General features: G+C 42.9%; 1 protein-coding gene across 10 annotated transcripts in view; it reads right to left on the bottom strand.

Moving 5' to 3' along the window:
* The window catches only part of AUTS2 (activator of transcription and developmental regulator AUTS2), a 1,933,147-nt gene that overhangs the window by 177,641 nt on the left and 1,742,633 nt on the right, over nt 1-12,873 (bottom strand). The window lies entirely within an intron of this gene.

The raw sequence follows: 12,873 nt of genomic DNA, 5'->3' as shown, positions 1-12,873 counted from the left end.
CCGAGATTAATTGTAAAAAAGTCGGCAGTGTTTTGCTAATCACTGCCATAAAAAACACAAAAAAAACACGAATGACATCGACATCGGAAGAAAAGAAAAACCCGAATACGACAGCTTAGTAAATCCATCGTAACAAATTCAAAAAGTTGCAGTTTTACACTTTCGATGTCATTCGTGATTGAACTTTGACCTGAAACGGGAAAATACGAATCTTAGTAAATTTACCCCTCTGTCTTAAGTCTTATTATTCCTCCATTTGATTTTCTCCTTTCATTTATATACTTAAAAAAAGTTTTGCCCCCTTTATCTACTGACTGGGCCATTTTCTCCTCAACTTCTGCCTTTGCACATCTGATCACTTTCTTAGTATCCTTCCATCTGTCAAGATACACCTCTTTGTCGTTATTAGTTTGAGTCTGTTTGTATTTCCTAAAAGCCATCTTTTTTGCTTTCACACTAGTTGATACTTCTTTTGTAAACCACACTGGCTTCCTTTTCCTGGTGCTTTTCCTAACCCTTTTGATACAAAGTTCGGTTGCCCTTAGTATTGCACTTTTCAGTTTTTCCCACCTCTCCTGCACTCCTTCCATGTTCCTCCAGTCCACCAATTAATCACTTAAACATCTCCCCATTATTGCAAAGTCAGCATTTCTAAAATCCAACACATTTGTTTTTGTGTGACAGGAGTTGGATCCTGTCTTTATACTAAACCATACTGCTTGATGATCACTGGATCCCATGTGCTCACCCACATATATGTCTGATTTCCTGTCACCATTTGTAAGTGTTAAATCTAATTTTGAGTCTGTGAGTGGGCTCCCTCACCAATTGCTTGAGAGATGCTCCCTGTAAGGAATATAGAAATTTGCCACTTGCAGCAGAACTTGCAAAAGACCCCTTCCCATTTACATCAGGTAAATTAAAGTCGCCCATGATTATGACTTCTCCCTTTAAAGCCATTTTAGTGGCCATCAATATGTTCCTGTCCAAATCCTGCCCCTGGCCTTGTGGTCTATAGATCACCCCAATGCGAATAATGCTCTTCTCCCTGGTTTCTGTGGTGACCCAAGGGACCTCAGTTTTGTATTAAAGTAGCATTTATGCTTTTGTCACATACATTGCTACCCCTCCTCCTATTCTTCCCATTCTATTCTAGCTAAATAAATTGTATCCTGGTTTAGCTATGTCCCAGTCATGATTCTCATTGCCACAATATCCAGGTTATCCCTTGTCATTATCGCAATTAGCTCTGGAATTTTGTCTCCTAAGCTCCCAGCATTTGCACACATAGATTTAAGAATTTTGTTTGTGCATCTGTTATTAGTAGCCATGTCCAGACAGTACAAAATAAATGACAAGTTTAAAGTTGAAATTACCTGTTTGGTGATGTTGCTCAGTGTTTGGTATTTGTTTTTTGTTTTTTTTTACTAATCAGGAATCACACTCTGTCCTTTACACCACGACTACACCTCACTAAATGTACAGATATAGTACACCTGACCACATATGGACAAATGATCAAAGGAGGTAAACACCAGACAGCATGCAATAATAAACTATGTTTCACTGAGCAACTTCCCCACACATGCAATGCCAATTACAAGCAAATCCTTACATCAAAAAACATACATGAGTTTGCATAAGAGAGAACTGTAGTGAGCAGTAGGGGGATGTCTTTTCATAGTTTAAAAAGACAGATAATATGCATAAGATGAATTACATACTTTTGAGGCATTAAGGCAGTCCATATGTCATAGTTTTGGTGTGTTGATGTTTCCCTTCTGTTTACCTTCAGTTTAACGCAGGAATAATGCTTATATTATAATAACACTTTTATGTCAGCACTTCTATGGTAGCACTACCAGCCAACGACTACCAGCCTTATACTGAACTTTAAATAGTAAAATTTTCCATGTAAATGCAATGATTAATATTAATAATATTAATATTAATAATGAATATGTGAACCTTAGGCCAGGTATACATTAGGCCAGTGGTTCCCAAATATTTTTTTTTTTTATCACAGCACCCTAGAGTACCAGAATTTTGTTCACAGAACCCCCTAAGCCAAACATTTGTTACAGAGAAATTTAGAAAAAAATATTAAAGAAGCTGTGCTTATATGTCATTGGCGGTAATTCAGACCTGATCACTAGGCTGCGTTTCTCACAGCCTGTGATCAGATCTGAATTGCACATGCATATGCACTGCAATGCGCAGGCATGATGGACTGCAGCAACGGAGATCGCCAGTCAGCGACGGGATGGTGCGAAATTTCCGAACGCATGGGTGATCGTAAGGTGATTTACGGGAGGAGGCCATTTGTGAGAGGCAACTGACCGTTTTCAAGGAGTGTCCTGGAAAATGCAGAAGGACGAAGGAGGGACCAGGCGTTTGGAGGGAGGTGTTCTGATGTCAGCTCCAACCCCGATCATCGCAGCAGCTGAGTAAGTCCTGGGCTGAGCAGAAGCTGCCCAAACTGATGTTTGTGCAGTTCTGCTATGAATGCGATCGCACACCTGCACACTCTCCATACCCTCCCCCTGTAGGTGGTAACTACCTGATCGCAGGGATGCAAAAAACGCACCCTAGCGATCAGGTTTGAATTACCCACTTTGTTAGGTTCAATTACGTGGTGAGGAACAAGATTCGTTCTGTTTGCTCATACAGTTTGTATGATTGAAAGCTATAAGCACTAGTTTTGCTAATTACATTGACCATAAATAATTTAAATTGGTCCTAGTCCACCAACTCAGGTGCCCCGAGGCACCCAGTTTCGGAACCACTCCATTAGGCCAGTGGCAAACGCAGGATTTGTAGAAGGGGATTACCAAATGCAGTCCACAATCTCCCACTCTGTGGAACATTGGAGCACATGCTGGAGTCTGTGGGAGTTGTAGAAGAACTTAGTACCGAACCTGGACATTAATGTACACATTGGACTTTTTATACCTATGCAGGTGATATCTTGGACAATATACTGTATCTTTCCAACACGGATCGGAATTATATATTTGCCATAATGCTCAGTGTGTACCAACGATTGTACGCTACCGACTGTCAATAGTAGGGTTCTCAAATCTGATGTACTGGATTAAGGGTTGGGGGTGGCACTTAAGACATGGAGAACCCTATGGAACATGCACAAAGTCACACTGAAACACACAGGGGTAAATTTACTAAGATGGGAGTTCTAATTTAGATGGGATGTAGCATCCAATCAGATTCCAGATATGATCTTCTAGAAGGTGCTAGATAAATGAGAAGTAGAATCTTATTGGTTGCTATGGGCAACATCCCATGTTAAATAGACTCCCATCTTAGTAAATTTACCCCACAGAGTTATATAGACACAGATATGCATTGTCACACTTACTTGCATAGGTTCACAAAGACGGAGTCATACAGACACGCTGTCACGTAGACATCCATAGAGTCACATAGATACACACAATCACAGAAACACAACATGCACAGAGCCATATGGACATGCACAGAATCAGACACACAAACACACATACTCGAAGACGAATACAAATATGTCATCAGCAAAAACAGACAAATTTGAGATGTAATTACATTGTAAAAAGCATCAAGTAGAATGAGCAGCAAGATCACAAAAATAACAAATAAAACACATAAATTAGAAAATGAAAAAAGCTGTGAAGGGATTCAGCTATTGAGGAGGAAGGGCCAAACATCAGGGGTCAGCTGATCTTTAAGGAAGGACCGTGAATCGTGTGACAGCTGTGCAGGGAGGCGATATCGGACATGGGGGGTCAGCTGTGCTGGGAGGAAGACCATGAATCGGGTGCCAGCTGTGCAGGGAGGAGAGATCTGGCATGGGGGGTCAGCTGTGCTGGGAGGAAGACCAAGAATTGGGGGTCAGCTGTGCGAGTAGTAGATAACTGGCATGGGGGTCAGCTGTGCTGGGAGGAAGACCAAAAATTGGGGGTCAGCTTTGCGAGTAGGAGAGATCTGGCATAGGGGAGTCAGCTGTGCTGGGGGGAAATACCGGGAATCAATGGTCAGCTGTGCAGGTAAGAGAGATCTGGCATGGGGGGGGGGGGGGCAGCTGTGCTGGGATGAATGCCAGGAATTGGGGGTCAGCTGTGCTGGGAAAAGAGATCTGACATGGGGTCAGCTGTGCGAGTATGAAACATGTGGCATGAGGGAATCAGCTGTGTTGGGAGGAAGGGAATCCAGAGTCAGATGTTCAGGTAGGAGGGGGGAGGTCAGATGAGTAAGGACTGGGAATCAGTGGTTAGCTGTGCAGGGAGGAGAGATCTGGCATATGGGAATCAGCTGTGCTGTGAGGTGAACAGAAAATGGGAAATGGGGGTTAGCTGTCTGAGGAGGAGAGATCTGGCATGGGGGGGGGAGTTAGCTTTGCGGGAAGGAGAGATCTGGCATGGGTAGTCAGCTGTGCTTGAAGGAAGTACCAGAAATAGAGTTAGCTATGCAGGGAGGAGGGATCAAGCATAGGGTGTCAGAGGTTGCAGTGGGAGCTGTTTGCAGTGCACCACGCACAGTTTAAGCTTGGGTGTCATAACTTCACTCATCAAGAGTAAAACTTGTATAATAAGAGGAATAGTGCACCCTCTGTTGTAGGCCCTTGTAACTTTTTTTTACAAACCTCAATTTGATGTAATTGCACTTAACTTATTACATGTCCCTTGCACTTGAACTAGATTTTTTATTAATGTGTTAATAGAGATCCGATCCATAGAGAGTTATGCACAATTCTATATAATAAATAGATATGACCAGATGTTCTATGTATATGAGTAAGTACAGAATAAATATTGCCTACAAATATGTGGATATGTGTAAATATACATAACTTATTAAATCTACTATCTGAGATAATGAATGATTCATGACATTAGCCCTTTCATTATATAGTACAAAATAGCATATGATACACCTTATACATCTAAAAGTTAGTTATGTAAAAGGAAATGGGTTTATATATGTTTGCCTTAAATGATTACCCATTATGGAAAAAATAACCTCAGAAGAATACAAGGCAAATTGCCTTATGATTAAATAATGTGTCTCTAAATGTGTGCTTGAAAGGTCATCTTTAAAAATGAAAGTTAATGTGATACTTTGCAAGCCGCACTGCAGTTGTCAAACAGGAAAAGACCAGAAATTGCAATCTTAACCATTTTAATTATGATTTACTGGTGTGATGTGGCACGAATGGAACCACCTCTGGGATGTTCTAGTATGTAGCGGCTGCACCAACTATTTATATTTCCCTTCTGGTGCCTGAGAAAAAAATTCAACTTTATCCTGAACTTCAGTAGGTCTCATTTTAACTCTCCGAGAATGGCTACAACCTCATTTTCATGTTCTAACACCTCTTATTCAGTTATTTACTTATTTAAACTATTTAAAAAATAAAAAAAGGAAATAAAAGGCCTTTTAGAAAGAAAAATACTGTTTTGTGTAGAGATGAGAGGGTTCGGTTCTCCGAGAACCGAACCCCCCCCCGAACTCCACGTGGTTTACACGAGTCCGAGGCAGCCTCGGTCCTTCCCGCCTGACTCGGAAAACCCGAACGAGGCAAAACGTCATCATCCCGCTGTCGGATTCTTGCGAGATTCGGATTCCATATAAAGAGCCGCGCGTCGCCGACATTTTCACTCGTGCATTGTAGAGAGAGCGGAGAGGACGTGGCTATGTTCTCTGAGTGGAAAGCTCAATATAAGCTCAATATCAGTACTCAGTATCAGTGCTGCATTGTGGTGACCAGTATACTACAGTACAATAGTCCAGTGCTGCGTCTTGCTGCTCAGTGTCAGTTCTAGTATCCTCATCAGTGCTCAATATCAGTGTTCAGTATCAGTGCTGCATTGTGGTGACTAGTATACTACAGTACAATAGTCCAGTGCTGCATCTTGCTGCTCAGTGTCAGTTCTAGTATCCTCATCAGTGCTCAATATCAGTGCTCAGTATCAGTGCTGCATTGTGGTGACCAGTATACTACAGTACAATAGTCCAGTGCTGCATCTTGCTGCTCAGTGTCAGTTCTAGTATTCTCATCAGTGCTCAATATCAGTGCTCAGTATCAGTGCTGCATTGTGGTGACCAGTATACTACAGTTCAATAGTCCAGTGCTGTATCTTGCTGCTCAGTGTCAGTTCTAGCATCCTCATCAGTGCTCAATATCAGTGCTCAGTATCAGTGCTGCATTGTGGTGACCAGTATACTACAGTACAATAGTCCAGTGCGGCATCTTGCTGCTCAGTGTCAGTTCTAGTATTCTCATCAGTGCTCAATATCAGTGCTCAGTATCAGTGCTGCATTGTGGTGACCAGTATACTACAGTTCAATAGTCCAGTGCTGCATCTTGCTGCTCAGTGTCAGTTCTGGTATCCTCATCAGTGCTCAATATCAGTGCTCAGTATCAGTGCTGCATTGTGGTGAACAGTATACTACAGTACAATAGTCCAGTGCTGCATCTTGCTGCTCAGTGTCAGTTCTAGCATCCTCATCAGTGCTCAGTATCAGTGCTCATTGTCTTGGGCTACATTGTGGTGACCAGTATACTACAATACATAACAAAAAGTCCAGTGTCTTGTGCTGCATCTTGCTGCTGTAGGGTGCTATGGTAGTTACTGTCACTGTGTATAGGTCATCATCAGTCTAGTCATAGTGGTATCTGGTATCCATCTAGTGGTATCTAATTCCAGACATTACTGCCGCCTAATTCCAGATATATTACTGGCATATAATTCAACACATTAAAAAATGGAGAACAAAAATTTGGAGGGTAAAATAGGGAAAGATCAAGATCCACTTCCTCCTAGTGCTGAAGCTGCTGCCACTAGTCATGGCAGAGATGCTGAAATGCCATCAACGTCGTCTTCCAAGGCCGATGCCCAGTGTCATAGTAGAGAGCATGTAAAATAAATAAAACAAAAGTTCAGTAAAATGACCAAAAAAATCTAAATTAAAAGCGTCTGAGGAGAAACGTAAACTTGCCAATATGCCATTTACGACACAGAGTGGCAAGGAATGGCTGAGGCCCTTGCCTATGTACATGGCTGGTGATTCAGCATCACATTAGGATGGAAGCACTCATCCTCCCGCTAGAAAAATTAAAAGAGTTAAGCTGGCAAAAGCACAGCAAAGAACTGTGCGTTCTTCTAAATCACAAATCCCCAAGGAGAGTCCAATTGTGTCGGTTGCGATGCCTGACCTTCCCAACACTGGACGGGAAGAGGTGGCTCCTTTCATCATTTGCACGCCCCCTGCAAGTGCTGGAAGGAGCACAGTCCAGTTCCTGATATTCAAATTGAAGATGTCACTGTTGAAGTACACCAGGATGAGGATATGGGTGTTGCTGGCGCTGAGGAGGAAATTGACAAGGAGGATTCTGATGGTGAGGTGGTTTGTTTAAGTCAGGCACCCAGGGAGACACCTGTTGTCCGTGGGATGAATAAGGCCATTGACATGCCTGGTCAAAATACAAAAAAAATCACCTCTTTGGTGTGGAATTATTTTAACAGAAATGCAGACAACAGGTGTCAAGCCGTGTGTTGCCTTTGTCAAGCTGTAATAAGTAGGGGTAAGGACGTTAACCACCTAGGACCATCCTCCCTTATACGTCACCTGGAGTGCATTCATCAGCAGTCATTGACAAGTTCAAAAACTTTGGGTGACAGCGGAAGCAGTCCACTGACAACTAAATCCCTTCTTCCTCTTGTACCCAAGCTCCTGCAAACCACACCATCAACTCCCTCAATGTCAATTTCCTCCTTAGACAGGAACGCCAATAGTCCTGCAGGCCATGTCACTGGCAAGTCTGACGAGTCCTCTCCTAACTGGGATTACTCTGATGAATCCTTGAATGGAACGCCTACTGCTGCTGTTGCTGCTGGCACTGCTGTTGTTGCTGCTGGGAGTCGATCATCATCCCAAAGGGGAAGTCGGAAGACCACTTGTACTACTTCCAGTAAGCAATTGACTGTCCAACAGTCCTTTGCGAGGAAGATGAAATATCACAGGAGTCATCCTGTTGCAAAGCGGATAACTCAGGTCTTGACAATTATGTTGGTGTTAGACGTGCGTCTGGTATCCGCCGTTAGTTCAAAGGGACTTAGAGAACTGCTTGAGGTAGTGTGTCCCCGGTACCAAATACCATCTAGGTTCCACTTCTCTAGGCAGGCGATACCGAGAATGTACACAGACATCAGAAAATAGAGTCACCAGTGTCCTAAAAAATGCAGTTGTACCCACTGTCCACTTAACCACGGACATGTGGACAAGTGGAGCAGGGCAGACAAAGGACTAAATGACTGTGACAGCCCACTGGGTAGATGTATTGCCTCCCGCAGCAACAACAGCAGCAGCGGCACCAGTAGCAGCATCTCACAAACGCCAACTCGTTCCTAGGCAGGCTACGCTTTGTATCACTGCTTTCCTTAAGAGGCACACTGCTGACAACCTCTTACGGAAACTGAGGAACATCATCGCAGATTGGCTTACCCCAATTGGACTCTGGGGATTTGTGACATCGGACAACGCCACAAATATTGTGCGTGCATTACATGTGGGCAAATTCCAGCACGTCCCATGTTTTGCACATACAATGAATTTGGTGGTGAAGAATTTTTTAAAAAACGACAGGGGCGTGCAGGAGATGCTGTTGGTGGCCCAAAGAATTGCGGGCCACTTTCAGCATTCAGCCACCACGTGACAAAGACTGGAGCACCAGTAAACACTCCTGAACATGCCCTGCCATCAGCTGAAGCAAGAGGTGGTAACGAGGTGGAATTCAACCCTCTATATGCTTCAGAGGATGGAGGAGCAGCAAAAAGCCATTCAAGCCGATACATCTGCCTACGATATAGGCAAAGGAGGGGGAATGCACCTGACTCAAGCGCAGTGGAGAATAATTTTAAAGTTGTGCAAGGTTCTCCAACCCTTTGAACTTGCCACACGTGAAGTCAGTTCAGACACTGCCAGCCTAAGTCAGGTCATTCCCCTCATCAGGCTTTTGCAGAAGCAGCTGGAGAGATTGAAGGAGGAGCTAAAACGGAGTGATTTCGCTAGGCATGTGGGACTTGAGGATGGAGCCCTTCATTCGCTAAACCAGGATTCATGGGTGGTCAATCTGTTGAAATCAGAGCACTACATTTTGGCCTCCGTGCTCGATCCTAGGTTTAAAGCCTACGTTGTATCTCTCTTTCCGGCAGACATAAGTCTGCAGATGTTCAAAGACCTGCTGGTGAGACACTTGTCAAGTCAAGCGGAACGTGACCCGCCAACAGCTCCTCCTTCATTTTCTACCGCCACTGGAGCTGCCAGGAAAAGGATCAAATTTCCAAAATCAACCACTGGCGGTGATGTAGGGCAGTCAGGAGCAAGTGCTGACATCTGGTCCGGACTGAAGGACCTGCCAACGATTACTGACATGTCATCTACTGTCACTGCATATGATTCTGTCACCATTGAAAGAATGGTGGAGGATTATATGAGTGACAGCATCCAAGTAGGCATGTCAGACAGTCCGTACGTATACTGGCAGGAAAAAGAAGCAATTTGAAGGCCCTTGCACAAACTGGCTTTATTTTACCTAAGTTGTCCCCCCCCCCCCTCCAGTGTGTACTCCGAAAGTGTTTAGTGCAGCCGGTAACCTTGTCAGCGATCGGCGTAAGAGGTTACTTCCAGAAAATGTGGAGAAGATGATGTTCATCAAAATGAATTATAATCAATTCCTCTGTGAAGATATTTACCAGCAATTGCCTCCAGAAAGTACACAGGGACCTGTGATGGTGGATTCCAGTGGGGACGAATTAATACTCTGTGAGGAGGGGGATGTACACAGTGAAAGGGGTGAGGAATCGGACTATGTGGAGGAGGTGGACATCTTGCCTCGGTAGAGCCAGTTTGTGCAAGGAGAGATTTATTGCTTCTTTTTTGGTGGGGGCCAAACCAACCAATCATTTCAGCCACAGTCGTGTGGCAGACCCTGTCGCTGAAATGATGGGTTTGTTAAAGTGTGCATGTCCTGTTTATACAACATAAGGGTGGGTGGGAGGGCACAAGGACAATTCCATCTTGCATCATGTGCTGTTTGGGGACTATTTTCTTAAGTGCCATCCTGTCTGACACTGCAGTGCCACTCCTAGATGGGCCAGGTGTTTGTGCCGCCCACTTGTGTCACTTAGCTTAGTCATCCAGCGACCTCGGTGCTAATTTTAGGACTAAAAATAATATTGTGAGGTGTGAGGTGTTCAGAATAGACTGGAAATGAGTGGAAATTATGGTTATTGAGGTTAATAATACTATAGGATCAAAATTACCCCCAAATTCTATGATTTAAGCTGTTTTTGAAGGGTTTTTGAAAAAAAACACCCGAATCCAAAACGCACCCGAATCCGACAAAAATTCAAAAGGGAGGTTTTGCCAAAATGCGTCCGAATCCAAAACACGACCGCGGAACCGAACCCAAAACCAAAACACAAAACCCGAAAAATGCCCGCTGCACATCTCTAGTTTTGTGAATTAGCACCTAGTTTTATGCAAATACAAGCCCCAGTCTGAGTAGGTAAACACATAGATTTGAAAGAGAAGATGACTTTGTGAGGGTTCAATTCAATATTTTGCACCATTAATTGGATTTAGAAGGATTTAGACAGATCAGGAACAGTCTTTGCGGAGTACAAATTAGGCACAGAAGTGCACCTGCTTTTTAACCCAGATGCTAAAATGAGATTTGGTTTTGTGGGACAAGAGGCCTGATTCAGAGTTGTACGCAAACCTGATGGTTTGCATACAACTCCAAAGGTCTGCACATTTGCAAGATTACATGCGGTCATTTGAAGGCGAAGCAGTGTCGGGATCTAGTTCCCCCATTTTCTGGGCATGCTGAAGCCAGACGCAGCTCACAGGCTTGAGCTGTGAAGCCATTCCCCATCCTAAGGCAGTGAATCACAGAAACCAGCAGCGGACATCTATTTACGCAAGATGCCTCCTGTGACCGTGAAAACTGTTGTGGCTGCTACTGCATAGTGTACATCTCTGAATCAGGCCCAAGATTATTTTGATTGAGCTGAATAGAAAGATGTTACCTGTATTGAGGGCTTAAATTGGTTCTGGAGAGGTGGTGGAAGTGGTCTCTGAGTGGTAACAAGATGGACCATGATTTGCCAGTTTTACTGTCTCTACCACAGACATATCATACTGGAGACACAAACCAGCAAAGATTGTATAGAGTATTTTATATGGATGAAGTTCTAAAATCCAGAACGTTATCTGCAACTTAGACAATTGATGCATTTGATCAACTAGAACTAAACTTTACACCCACATATGTTACTGTTCCAAAATTACATTCAATTAGGCCACATCATTTCAGTGATATTCATTTCCCATTATATATACTGTATGTACAGTAGCACATTACCACCCACTTTGAGAGACATTAGCATTGCAACTTCCTGACAGCAAAAGCTGAGATTGCAAAAGGAGAGTAAACAAACAAATAATAAAAATTCTAAGTATGAATAGATTCCTATAAATTGGAGAATTTTCAATATAGTCTCGCTATACAGAATTTTCTGCAGTTATTTTGACTCATTGTACAGAACCATTACTGTTATTTTTTGCAAAGCGCCAACACATTCCAGAGCTGTGCATATTCTACATATACTGTATAACAAAATATAAAAAAACATGAAATTGTAGCACTCTAACGAGCAACTTATGCATTGTTTTGTTAACACCAAGTCCTCTGACTGATCACTTGTTATTTATACAGTATGTCAACTGAAATATAATTTTCAATGAGTAGTCCATAACTATGTTATACACAAATTGAATAACATGAATATTACTTTAGAAATTGCAGACCTTTTTTTAGGAAACAGCTTTGCCTAATGAAACTTAAACTATTTATTTCCAAATGCATACAGCATGATATTTTTCTGACAGTCATCATTACATATTTTTGGAACTGGAAATGATAATAAAAGAAGATATATAATAATAATAACAACAACAACAGAAGATATACACATTATTGCACATTCTTTTAATTATATCTGCAAGAGCCCCAAAAAATCAGGCATGTTAGTAAAACAAGTGACTATGGTGGTCATTCCGAGTTGTTCGCTAGCTTGTTCGCGACGTACTTTCACAACAGTCGATGCAATTTCACACAAAGTCTAGTGACGCTTTTCAATCGCACTGCTGGCCGCAGAGTGATTGACAGGGAGTGTGTGTAAAAATGCAGGCGTGTCAGATACAAAAGCAGGCATGCCTCGGTAAACGCAGGTGTGGCTGGTCAAATGCAGGGCGTGTTTGTGACGTCAAAACAGGAACTAAACAGTCTGAAGTGATGGCAAGCTAGGAGTAGGTCTGGAGCTGCTCAGAAACTGCACAATCTTTTTTTGTAGCAGCGCTGCAAACCTTTCGGTCGCACTTCTGCTAAGATACACTCCCAGAGGGTGGCGGCTTAGCGTTTGCACGGCTGCTAAAAGCAGCTAGCGAGCAAACAACTCGAAATGAGGGCCTATATAAATAAACAGCAGTGTTTGGTTTGCTTACTAGTAAATTGGACGTGTATAATTATAGAAAGGGGAAACATTCTATAAAATGTATTCAATGAAAAGTAAACAAGCAACTTGGAAAGATAATTTGCGTACACACAAAAGCCCTCTCTTCTTTTTTTGATATCAGATGTCTATGTTTGCTTAGAGTGTATACTGAAATTCCAGGCCCCAGTACTAGATGGACCAAAGAGGTTTTTTTGCGGTTACACACTGTTGGGTATATTGGAGGGAAGGGGGGTCACTGTATGGGTGTGATACTGCAGGCCAGCAGTCAGGGGATGCCGGTGGTCACATGACTGACACT

Source organism: Pseudophryne corroboree, chromosome 2 (assembly GCF_028390025.1).
Source record: "Pseudophryne corroboree isolate aPseCor3 chromosome 2, aPseCor3.hap2, whole genome shotgun sequence".
NCBI lineage: Eukaryota > Metazoa > Chordata > Amphibia > Anura > Myobatrachidae > Pseudophryne > Pseudophryne corroboree.
Note: the sequence above shows the minus strand (reverse complement) of the source record. Positions and strands in the feature narration are given on the sequence as shown.